At 32.2% G+C, this 12,836-nt stretch overlaps 1 protein-coding gene across 3 annotated transcripts in view; it reads right to left on the reverse strand.

Annotated features, from left to right (window-relative positions):
• The window catches only part of LOC143056530 (tripartite motif-containing protein 2-like), an 81,193-nt gene that overhangs the window by 24,384 nt on the left and 43,973 nt on the right, over window positions 1-12,836 (reverse strand). The window contains exon 4 of one of the 3 annotated variants that reach the window (XM_076229615.1): window positions 3,525-3,681. The gene's annotated coding sequence lies outside the window, so the exon portion shown is untranslated. Of the gene's footprint in view, window positions 1-2,136; window positions 2,227-3,524; window positions 3,682-12,836 lie in introns of those variants that run through there. The other 2 variants (XM_076229617.1, XM_076229619.1) reach the window with 2 other exon arrangements.

A 12,836-nucleotide genomic window follows, 5' to 3' on the forward strand; every position in this document is an offset into this window, starting at 1 on the left:
TGATGAGTTAAGCCTTTTTCAACTGATTTTTATAGTTCATTCTTATGTTGTACTGTTATACCACTGTCCCAGGTTAGGGGGAGGGTTGGGATCCCACTAACATGTTTAACACCGCCACATTATTTATGTATGTGCCTGTCCCAAGTCAGGTGTCTGTAATTCAGTGGTTGTCCTTTGTTTATGTGTTACATATTTGTTTTTCGTTAATTTTTTTATATAAATAAGGCCGTTAGTTTTCTCGTTTGAATTGTTTTACATTGTCATATCGGGGCCTTTTATAGCTGACTATGTGGTATGGGTTTTGCTCATTGTTGAAGGCCGTACGGTGACCTATAGTTGTTAATGTCTGTGTCATTTTGGTCTCTTGTGGACAGTTGTCTCATTGGCAATCATACCACATCTTCTTTTTTATATTTGGTTCCCTTAGATTGTAGAGTTCAGCAACCTGACGTTTGTGAATACTAAAAACATGAATTTGGACTTAAAGTGACCATATCTCAGGGTTTTGAAACTTGCTTTCATGCACCATCAAATCATTCCATATAACATAAATGCTTCGTTGACCCATTTATTTTGTGTCAGAAACCAAATTATGTCAAAACTTTAATCACAATCCAAATTCACACATTATTAAGCTTGAATATTGTGTCCAAATTAGCCCCAAAAAAAGAGGGACGAAAGATACCAAAGGGACAGTCAAACTCATAAATCTAAAACAAACTGACAACTTCATGGCTAAAAATGAAAAAGACAAACAGAAAAACAATAGTACACACGACACAACATAGAAAACTAAAGAATAAACAACACGAATCCCACCAAAAACTAGGGGTGATCTCAGGTGCTCCGGAAGGGTAAGTAGATCCTGCTCCACATGTGGCACCCGTCGTGTTGCTTATGTGATTACAAATCCAAAATTTCTGGGGAGAACACTGAGTTACGACGTAAGGAACATATCCGATATCATTTGTGAAACGGTTATTCCATAACGGTCAACCAACTCGTGATGGCGTCCGTAAAATTTACGAAGGGATGATTTCAACTTCACTATTTTGAACTCTTGGTTTAATAGCTTCCTTGTGAGCAGCAAACCTCTATCAAGAAAATCATGATAGGAAATGCAAGCACGGGAATATCGTATCAATTGGGAGATATATACCCCGTATGCAGGCCCAACTTTTCATGGTTCGGACCTTTTGGCAATACTGTGCAATTGAAGATTTTTTCTAGAAACTTTTCATAAAATTTTGGAAAAAAAAAATGAACCCCTTAACAATCTTGGGAAAAAAATCTCCCTTAACTTTTTGAACCCCTCTCCCCTTGGAGCAATTATCCCCAAACTCAATCCCAGCCTTTGCTTTGTGACATGGAACCTTGATGTACAATTTTAGAAAGATTGATACACAAGTTATTGTCTTGAAACTACAAAAATGCTTGTTTTTGGCCACTTATTCCATAACTGTTGGTACCATAACCACTTAAATCCATCCCAACCTTCCTTTTATAGTATTGAACCTTTTTGTAAAATTTCATAGTGGTCCACTCACTTAAACTAAAGTTATTGTTTGGAAATCAAATGTCTTCGGACAAGGACGCAGATGCAGAAGACTTTGACGACATCATAGCATTATACAACTGTATAAAAACCTTTTTTACAATGTGAATTATTGAGAGCATCCTTTTCCAGATTTTAAAAGCTTTGACGACAAAGCTATGAAAATCTGTAGTTGCCTGAATCAGCGCCAGAAACATTTCCTAAAATTCCTTTAAAATCTAGATTTTTTTCCTGAATTGGGAATTTTTGTTTGAATTCAGTTTTGGGGGCTGCAAACTGATTTTAGAGCCACTAAGCAGCTCAAATTAACTAGAAGAATACCCCTTGAATATATGCATATACCCCATATACATAGCACAGTTCTATTACTACAAGCTTTCAAAATAATGAAATTAAAAATTTCTTTACAAATTTCTGAATTCTAAAATTCTGATAGTAAACAGCATAAAAACTTTGCAACAAAAAAACTTTGAATATAACTTTTTTCTTTTTGTAAACAAACCTAAATATGAAAGAATAGAATCCAAAAGGATAATGATTTCATATAAATAATAAAATATATCATAAACAAAAAAACTTACAATTTGCAACTGGCTAAACATCTCATTAGTAACGATAAATAACTTGCATGGAAGAGAAAGTCATTGAATTGGTATAAGTATAACCTTCGATAGTCACTGTAATAATTGGCCTATGCACTACTCTTGATTAAGCTAATAGTAATATTGATTCCCCATCAAAACGTTCAACTGATACGAACTAACACATAAAACTATTGACCACATGGCACACTGTCCAAACAAGTCAAATGTTTGTATCGAACAAACAAAAATTAAGTAACATCCTTTGTGTGAAAGTCATAATAATTGTTTTTATTTATATTATCTATTAAGTCCCTTGTCTGAATTCTTCATGATTATTTTATCTCATTTATGAGAGAGCTGAGCGAGTAAACATTTAAATCAATTTTCATATCCCTGCCCAAACAACCAAATCTGAATTCTTTTCACTTTTATCATGTTAATACTAAAATATAATAACATGGGTAATCTTTTATACTTTGAATGAATGGTATTTCAGGAAGTCACAAATGTAATCTTGCTACACGACAAAACTTGACCAAAACACCGCTATCAAATGTTCCGTTAGATTCACTTTGAAACAATATTAACTTTCCCTTACAACTTAACTGTAAATAGGAATGTAAATTAAATCAGTTCAAACATATTGCTAATTTTTAGATTAAAAATTCCTTTTAGCAATAGTTTTTCTAGGAGCATCACAAATTTGTTCTGTAATTTAATGTTAAAGAGTGAAACAGGTTAAACAGTACAAGTCAAAAGTTTTTACGAAAAATTCTTTGCCAACAAGAGAGTGACAAACAATTTAATACTGTTTATTATCCTCTGAAGTGGATTTTTTTAACCTTAACTAAACAGTGCATTAATATTTTAGAATGCTTTTTCTCAAACTTTAATGCAAATTTAATTTGTACCTTAAAGTGAGGTAATATTTATCCATTGGATGCAAAAACATTTTTTTTTGTTCAATTATTTTTGACTTATTTTTAACTTTCCAAATAAAAATGTTGCTGATCCCCTTGCCCTACCTTGAAAAATATCCTGATTTAATAAATTATAGGACAAAATTTCTTGAGTTTTAATGTCCTGACTGTAACATAATACACATATACCTTCCTGGATAAGTTTGTGTAGCATTATCTTAACTTTTTAATGCTCAATTTTTATGCTATTGTACATATGTATGCATGTTTTAATGGCTATTGGTTTTTGTGTATACCTGTTTTATACATTAAGACCTGAATAGCATGTAGTGAATACTTAGGTTAAATCAATGGACAAATCTTGAACACTACATGGCCTTTCTTGCTATGAAGTTCCAAAATAGAATTATGAATCTATTTTCATTAGACAGAATCTGAATTGATTGACAATTTTCACAGGCTTACCTGAAAATTAATTTGTTGGGCTAGGAAGCCTTAAGTGGAAGAGTTAGGATGATCCTGATCATCTGGGTTGCAAGAATGCTTTCATGGTAACCAAGCAAATAATTGCAATCTGTTCTAGTGGCTCTTATCTCAGCAATCAATATCAATTTCTTAGCATCTGACAAAAGAAAAACGAAATCATCTATTATTTTCTGCAATTTCTAAGCATCAATCAAAAGAAAAATTAAATCATCTATTATTTTCTACTGATATGTTGTTTAAACAAACACATAATGGCGATTTATTTGATGTATTCTATAACAATATGCTGGGTACCTGTTCATCAGGTTCCAAACAATTATCAGGAAGTAATCTTTCAGAAATCACTACGAGTAAATACTTGTAATTGTTTCAAATTTCTTCAATGATAAATTTTAAAGCAATCTGTCAAACCTAAAGTTGTCAATAAAATAATTAATTACTGTGGATTCATTTATTTTCATGGGTATCAATTTTCGTAGATTCAGTAAACATTGCATTTTCATGCATATTTTATAAGTTCATGGTTTTGCCATAATCCTAGATACAATCCTATAGAACCAGTGGCGGATCCTGAACTTTTCCTAAGGGGGGGGGGGGCTCCAGTCATGCTTCAATGATTCCCTATATAATCAACCAAATTTTTCCCACAAAAGGGGGGCATGGGCCCCCCCTGGATCCACCTATAGAACATTTGTATTTCTTTGAACATTTGAATTCGTGGTTCACCTTTACCCAAGAAATCCATGAAAATTGATACCCCATGAATAAAAATGAACCCACACACAGTAAGCATCAAGACATGTCTTGTATATTCTGGGAACATTATATATTCCTGGTACAAATATTAATATACAAAGAAATGATCAGCAGTATATATCAATACACTTATGTTCTGTAGATGTGCTGGAAGCAATCTGGTTATTACTGTTAACTTCTCTATAAAATGCAGAATACAACTGAAGATTAAAATTGCATTGCAGTTAAATCCCTCACTAAAACACTTTCTTATAAAAAAGAAGATGCGGTATGATTGCCAATGAGACAACTGTCCACAAGAGATCAAAATGACGCAGACATTAACAACTATAGGTCACCGTACAGCCTTCAACAATTAGCAAAGCCCATACTGCATAGTCAGCTTGTCCATACTTCTACTTACACACAATTGTCCATATTTTAGTATGTTTGCTTAGTCTAATATGTCAATGTATGAATGAAGCTTTCAAAAATTTAAAAATGTTACGTAATGTCTTATTCAGGTCCTGTTTTTCCAAGAAACAGTTATAAGCAAACTAAATTTATACAAAATTGTAGGTTAAATGTATTTGGATTAAAGTACATGCCTGCAGTCAATAAAAAATGTAACTTGATCTTTATAAATTTTAACACCTATAATCTGTGAAATATGCATTATAGCATTTAGACTTATCAAGACAGGTATAATTTTGCTTTCCGCCTAACCGTTTATTTGATCTTTGTCTAAAATACAACTGACAGTTTTGTGATAAAACCTTATATTATAATATTACGTAACTTTCTAAATATTGCATGTCAGACCAGCATTCAGGCCTGAGGGTATTGAAGAAAAATACAAAAGTTTTATAGAGGATATAGGATATAATTTAACTCAAGAGTTATATGACATTAGTATTTTCCTTCAAAGTCAGATTAAAAGCTTTATCTACATGTAAATATCAATCAATTTGGAAATGCATACTAAAAGCTTTTCTTCCAAGCTCCTATAATTGAATTGTAATGTTCTTTAAAACACTTAAGTCTGTAGCAGCAGAACCAGGGGAATGGGGATTCCCTGGAAGAAGTGGGAAGGGGGTCTGAAACCCTTAACTTTTTATTTCTTTTTCCAAATATCAGATAAAGGACTATTATTCTACAAAAAGTCTGAATTATAACTCTATCGAGCTTTATAGATCATGAACTGAACCTTCTTTTTCTTATAAATACAAATTGTCGATTGCTTTTATCTTCATCAGTAGAAATCTGGGGTATAACGTTTTGAAATTCCCACAAGTCCTGATAATTACATATACGTTTTATCAGTCCTAATAATCCGAAAAGAAAAAGTATATAATTTGGTCTTCATTAGTTCATCTATCCTCCTCTCCAAACATCCTTTTTATTGAACTAAAATTTGTAGGTTTTCTTGTGTTTAAATGTTGCTGTCAGTCATTTACAAATACTTAATACCTAAAAATCTCTTTTCATTCATATATAGATTAGAACCTAATGGTTTACCCATTTGATGATTTTACACTATATTAAGTAATGTTTTGGGGCCCATTATACCTTGCTGTTCGGTGTGAGCCAAGGCTCCATGTTGAAGACCGTACTTTGACCTATAATGGTTTACTTTTATAAATTGTTACTTGGATGGAGAGTTGTCTCATTGGAACTCATACCACATCTTACTATATCTATTAAACTATTTCTTGTACAGTTGGTCACCTTCAAGTTAGCCTACCTGATTCAGAGTTTCCCTTACAATCAATGAAGATTTTTACACCACACTGTTGCAGAATGTAAGATTTTCCATATACAAAATGGCAGTACTTTATCAAATTTAAGACATAAACTAATGTTTTACTATTTAAATTATTCATTCCATGATGTCTTTATGTAGCACTTTCAGTCTATGGATAATTGAATATTTATGTTTAACAAGAAAGCCACACATTAGTAACAGTTTTTTATAAAATTTACAGCCTTTTATATATGAGTACACGTATATTTAATCATGGCTTGTAGTATTTACAGGGACATAGATAATAAATCAACCTATAAAATTCTGCTTTATTTTCTGTAAGTTCATTTATTTTCTTGGGTAGCATTACCCCTGCATATTTAGGAACAATTGAATTTTTGTGTATACTTAATTTTGTGGTTTGGCAAAAGTTTTCACCCACGCAGATATGGAATCAGTACTGTAATCTATGAACACATAAATTTGTCAAATTGTGGCTCACCATTCACTATGAAATTCATTAATTTGAAACAATTCATGACCAAGCTAAATTCTAATGTCTGTCTTGTTCTTTTTATTTCTAAAGATTTTAGAATCAATAAATCTGTAGTTTGGGATTCAATGCCTCACTTTCATGATTTTACAGTTGATTTCCAAATCCTCGATCGATCACCCTGAAAGTCCTAAAAATCCTGTCATCTTAAATTGTCACTGTGTAATTGTCACCTAGCTCACATTTATTGATCACATCTAAATATTATTAACCACTTCTTGAAATATGACCTTGGAACTGTATACAACCTTGAGATGTAAAATGCTAGACAGATGCACTTAACTTTGGTTAATTGAATTGTAACTTGACAAACGACACATTCCTGATTCAAGGTTAAATATTCAGATGATAAAAACAAATGATTATTTTTTCCTACTAGAAATTCAATTAATTTTCTTCAAATATTTAATTTTTTTGATTATATTATTTTTTTTAAAAGATAAATTTAAGAAAATAACATTTCTCTCAATCTATTTATATTTTTGAAAGACATTAACTTTAGATTAAAATATTTTTTTAACAGAAAAATAATAAATTTGAGTCAAAGTGGCTGAGCGGTCATTGCACTATGCATGTTTTTGTTGTGTGCTTTACTTGAATGACAAAGGGAGAGCACTTGCAGAGGTGTTTACTCCTAGTTAAGTCAATCAGTATTTTTTATCAGTATTTTTCAGTATTAGTATTGGATCACTTAGGTGGTGCGAAATTTTCTAGGGAGCAATTGGGACATGACCCCCGCACTAATATATTATTTTTTTTACTAAAATGCATAATCCTGCATTCTGATGGACATGTTTGGAAGATACCAAATAAATATATATACATTTAAAATTGATTATTTCACTTTTCTGAGAGATAAAAGATGCCCAACAAGCGACCTCACCATGAATTAGTCCTTTCACACAAGTACCTCTATAAATCATGGTATTATTATACTGTTATAACAGTAATCCTAATCTACAGCTATATCATATAGACAACTTATTAGAAAATTATGGAAATTTCAACCTTCATAAAGATTAAATACTGATAAAATTTAACATAAAAAACTTATTTATAACCCTACACCTGCAAGAGAAAAATAACACTGCACTGTTTTGAAATTTAAGACAGTATATTATGCATGCTGCTTTGCATGCATGTCTTCTGGTGAAAAAAAAGCTGGGAAAAGCAAAATCATACGATGTACTTTTAACACATCATGGCTTCATGTTTTCTTTACTAATTTCAGTTCTCCTTGAAACTTGATAAAATTTCAAATATTTAATCAGCTTGAATTATGTGGATGAGTATTGTATTTGACATTTAATGTAGACTTAGTAAGTAAAATGATTATATTATGTAATATGTGTTTGCATGATGATTAGAGGGTTCAATGAACTTCAATCACTAACCTATTTAGTTTAGGATGCCAAGCAATAAGTAAGACTTGACCAAGGCCTAGGGGCATTGGCTAGAGGTATAGGGGGAGGGTTGAGATCTCATAAACATGTTTAACACCGCTGCAATTTTCACCTGTCCCAAGTCAGGAGCCTCTGGCCTTTGTTAGTCTTGTATGATTTTTAATTTTAGTTTCTTGTGTATAATTCGGAGTTTAGTATGACGTCCATTATCACTGTACTAGTATACATATTTTTTAAGGGGCCAGCTGAAGGACGACTACGGGAACAGTACGGGCGCGGGAGTTTCTCGCTTAATTGAGGACCCATTGGTCACGCCTTCAGCTGTTGTCTGCTCTATGGTTCAATTAAATTGTTGTCGCTTTGACATATTCCCCATCTCCTTTCTCAATTTTATATTGCAAAAGCCTGAAATAAATATCCCCAAAAGTGTTACTTTTGCTCAAATCAGAAAAAGTGGTACCCACAAAAAATAAATGAATCCACAGTATTCTTTTAATGCAAGAGATGCTCCATGAAACAACAGCACATTCTATTGACTCCCCATCAAGGGGGTCTCATTGGGGGGTTTCGATACCGGATCCCGCTTACTGTTTTGTCAGATTCCCGTATCCCGCTTACACTATGTACGTAAGCAATTCTCAATTTTTTGTCCTGGGTCCCGCAAGACCTCATTTCCCATTTTCAACACACAATAATTTGACTTTCATATGTCATGCTTACAAAAAATCAGCAATCCCGCATCACGCTTAGACCCCAATGAGACCCACTATCAAAGTATAAAACCTTCAAGTGAAACATGTTTCTAAAAGGGAAGCTAAAATATCTAGCTCAGAAAAAAATTGTTTAATAAGCATTTATTCATATTCAATAAGTTTTAAGGTAAAAGAATGAGTAAAAAATAATCAAGAAAGTTGGACAGAGGGTTTCTATTAGAAATATGAACTTTTCAAAAATTAACTGGTAACTTTGATCATGAACTACAAATAATTTTCTCATCAAAGAATCAAAATGAGTCTGTCAGACTAGAAATTGTTATTTGAAGGTAAATAATTAATCAATCTAGTTTTCATACTCAATTAGACTTAACAAACTGTCAGTCACACAGTATTGTACCAATTACAAACAGATACAATTAAAACCACTGATGCTAAAAAGCAAACAATGTTTTTGATGTTATTCCAAACTATACATCAAATAGTAATTGCTTTCTCATTGTGATGCTATTTTTTCCACTGTTCTATTGTTGTGGCTTGGCTGCAAAGTCATGTTTGCTAAATTTAGAATTTGGCAGCAATGACCTATATATAACTTGAACCCTACTTATTCAAAGTAAAGATCTAGCTTTAATGGGTAATATTCTTGGGACTATTTCGTTAGATGTTTAAAATCAGTAACATTGTATTATTAGTTGAAGATCATAATAAAAAGAAATTGGGAATAATTGTGTCCATGATGATTCCCTTGCTTGCATATACATGTACATGTATATAAAATTATTGTGACATAACTTAAGAACTGTAAAAGTGATGCGACCAAAATTTGTACTAGCTCTGAGTTTTGTGCACGAATTAATATGAGCATTGTGGATACGTTTCAGAACATTTGGTTGAGGCAAACTAAAATTACAGAATGGAAACCATTCATGGGACATATGTACTAGGGAAAAACTTAATGCCCCCTCCATGACGGCAGGGGCATACAAAAAATCTTTTCTTTAAACCAATTTTATGCTTTTTCTTCATGTTATAGGCATACATAAATCTTTTTTTCCATCACTGGGCTTTATTCTAGAAATAGGAAATGATGGGGTTACAGAATAGGGGATATCATTGAATACAGAAATTAAAGACGCCAATCCAGACCCTTTATAGATGTGTACATATTTATAACTGCATAAATAACATTTATTGCCTTCAAATGAATTATTAATATAACTTCAATTCTTAGGAATTGATCCATGCAGTGACCAACTTCTTAAGAATTATGTAATAAATATCTTCACCCTGTATTTATAGTATAGAATATTAATGTTGTAAATTACCAGGTCACAGATTTATATCAACTAGGTCAAAGTAAGGTCAAGGTCAAAGTAAGAATTAGGTTAATGATTCCAATCCAATTACTTCTTAATAATTAACAATTACCCTTGGCTCAACTTATTTATCAGTGGTTTCCCATGTGAAATCACATGTAAAGACATGTTTAGTACGTTAATTATAGCTATATAGTAATTTTTTTTCTATACATAAGTTAACAGATATCATTTCATGTCTACATTGTGTTAAGACAAGATTGTTTACCTATATTATTTCTAAACCTTTTATAGTTTTTACAAATATACTTTCACAAAAATCATCAAACACTTATGTAAAAGTAATAATTAGCCTATGACTAATACAATTTTTAATTAACAAATGTCACAAAGAAAATACTTATAATTCATACAAGATAATAAAATTCCATGATTTTGTTTAATAAAATTACTATTGTCCAATCCATTAAAACTTACAAAATCCTTAATTCATTCTACATGTACCTCTCCATAGTTAAGTCCAATCTAGAGCATAGAACAACCTTCAGACACACAAAAAAAACCTGACTATGCCGATACTACATACACACCCCAAATCCAGTACATACATATAACTGGTTGATTTAACAGTAACTGTTCCCTAACGTTATTAATGAACCAAGAAATCTTAAGCCTCAAAGTCAAGTAGTTATACACAAACAATTACCTGGTGTGTTAAAGAGAGGGGAGGACTATACAGCTCTAAGACCCCTAGGGTAAGGAGATTTTAACAATAGGTGTAAAAACAACTATGTAATAATACGCCTGGTAGGTTTAATTCAAAGATGTTAGAATGAAAAGAAAATCTTAACACTATGTTAATTCACAGTATGAACAAAGAAATGTAACAGTGTGCTCAACAATACCTTGGGGGCGGGGAACGGAAATAGGTATTTATAATCAGAGTACTTCAATCAGTAAAGGTATGGTCTAAGTAATGGGCTTAAGACATTAAGGCCTACTTGATTACCTCATAAAGGTGTACTTGATTATCTTCAATGTTTAAATCAGGAGTAAAATAATGGATTTAAACCATAAAACATTGTGTAAGGTGTTGACAATGATTGTTTGTTATGTTATAACGACCATATAATTACATGTTATTAAATCAGTCACCAGGTAATTACAGGTTAAGTGTTTATAATGCTTCAGTGAATGACCTAAACTGGAATTGAATAGTTAGTGTAGTGGTACATGGATTCATTCATGTCATTAATTTTATCACCAGTACTTTGTAGATAAGTACATAGGTAATTGCATGACATATTGTTTATTGAAAATTGCTGATGAACATAAATTATTTAGCCAGTGGCGGATCCAGAAATTGTTATAAGTGAGGGCCCATTGACTGCTTAAAGAGAGGGCCTTCTCCTGCCAGGCTTCAGTGATTCCCAATATAGCCAACCAAAATGTTTCCACATAAAGGGGGCCAGGGAACATGTACCTCTGATAGTTGAGACCAAATTGGATTTGGTCATTCATTATGTGTGGTCTTTTTTGTGGAGCCTGCAAAATTTTAGGCAGAATTTTAATTGAGCAAGACATTTTATGGTGAAGGTTCATTTGGTAAGCTGGTTAAAGGTTTTTTAAACACAGTTTGTTTGTCAAACCTGCACACATGAACAGAAGCTTTTTCGTGATCAATAAATTAAGTTTTTTTAAGTTATCATTAAATACTGTGACTTTTGAGTGATTACAAGGACATAGAAAATCATATTTTTTAACCTTCACTAGTGATCTTAATTAAACTAAAGCACCTTGTATTTTCTGTCAGAAATTAAATGAATTCCATATTTCATCATGCTCATCCATCATACCTACAAAACTTTCTTGGCTTTTTTGGCCCACAAAAATTGGAATCAGGAGAGAACCATTACTATTACTGTATTTATATTGTTTCATAGATATAAGAAGATGTGGTATGAGTGCCAATGAGACAACTCTCCATCCAAGTAACAATTTATAAAAGTAAACCATTATATGTCAAGGTACAGCCTTCAATACGGAGCCTTGGCTCACACCAAACAGCAAGCTATAAAGGGCCCCCAAAAATTACTAGTGTTAAACCATTCAAGCGGGAACATGATTATCTAATTAGCAAAAAGAATTCATGGCAAATTTTCCAAAAACTGTTACAGTATAACCTCTGAAAGTACTTAAACAAGACCAGGGTGTTTATCTTAAACAGTTCTCCATCCATCAACAATGACAAGATATTCCCATCTAAATTTCATCATAAAACTATCTTATTTAATGGTCAAACACTTGTTACAAAGAGATGACCACTTCAATGAAAACTTTTAGATAACAGACCATAATTCAAAAACAATTCAAGATCTTAGTTTCTAGTTGACCATTAGTAAGTAACTGACTGTCAATAAACTGACCACTTGAATGTCCACTTAACTGGCAACTGATATTATCTTGTTCTAATCAAAAGGTTGTATATGCATAATTATTTGACCATTTTTATTTTCTGACTTTGATATAACTAATCAGATCTGACCAATATCATTCCAAAACCAAATGGTTAAAATAATCCAGTCAAAACTGATTGAGGAAAACTTGTATTTTTGTTGATGACATTCTGTATTGAAGCCTTATATGGTCAGTTAAAGCCTGCCTCCAGATGTAGGATTTTCTCGCAGTGTTAAAGACCCATTGGTAGCATTGGGGTGTTTTCAACTTTAGTTGGGAAGTTGAATCTTGAACACATTGCCTGTTTCCATTCTCAATTTTAGTTAAAGCAGATCTTGTTCCTGCCTCAAGTGACAGGTACATGAAT

This window comes from Mytilus galloprovincialis, chromosome 13 (assembly GCF_965363235.1).
Source record: "Mytilus galloprovincialis chromosome 13, xbMytGall1.hap1.1, whole genome shotgun sequence".
Classification (NCBI taxonomy): Eukaryota; Metazoa; Mollusca; class Bivalvia; order Mytilida; family Mytilidae; genus Mytilus; species Mytilus galloprovincialis.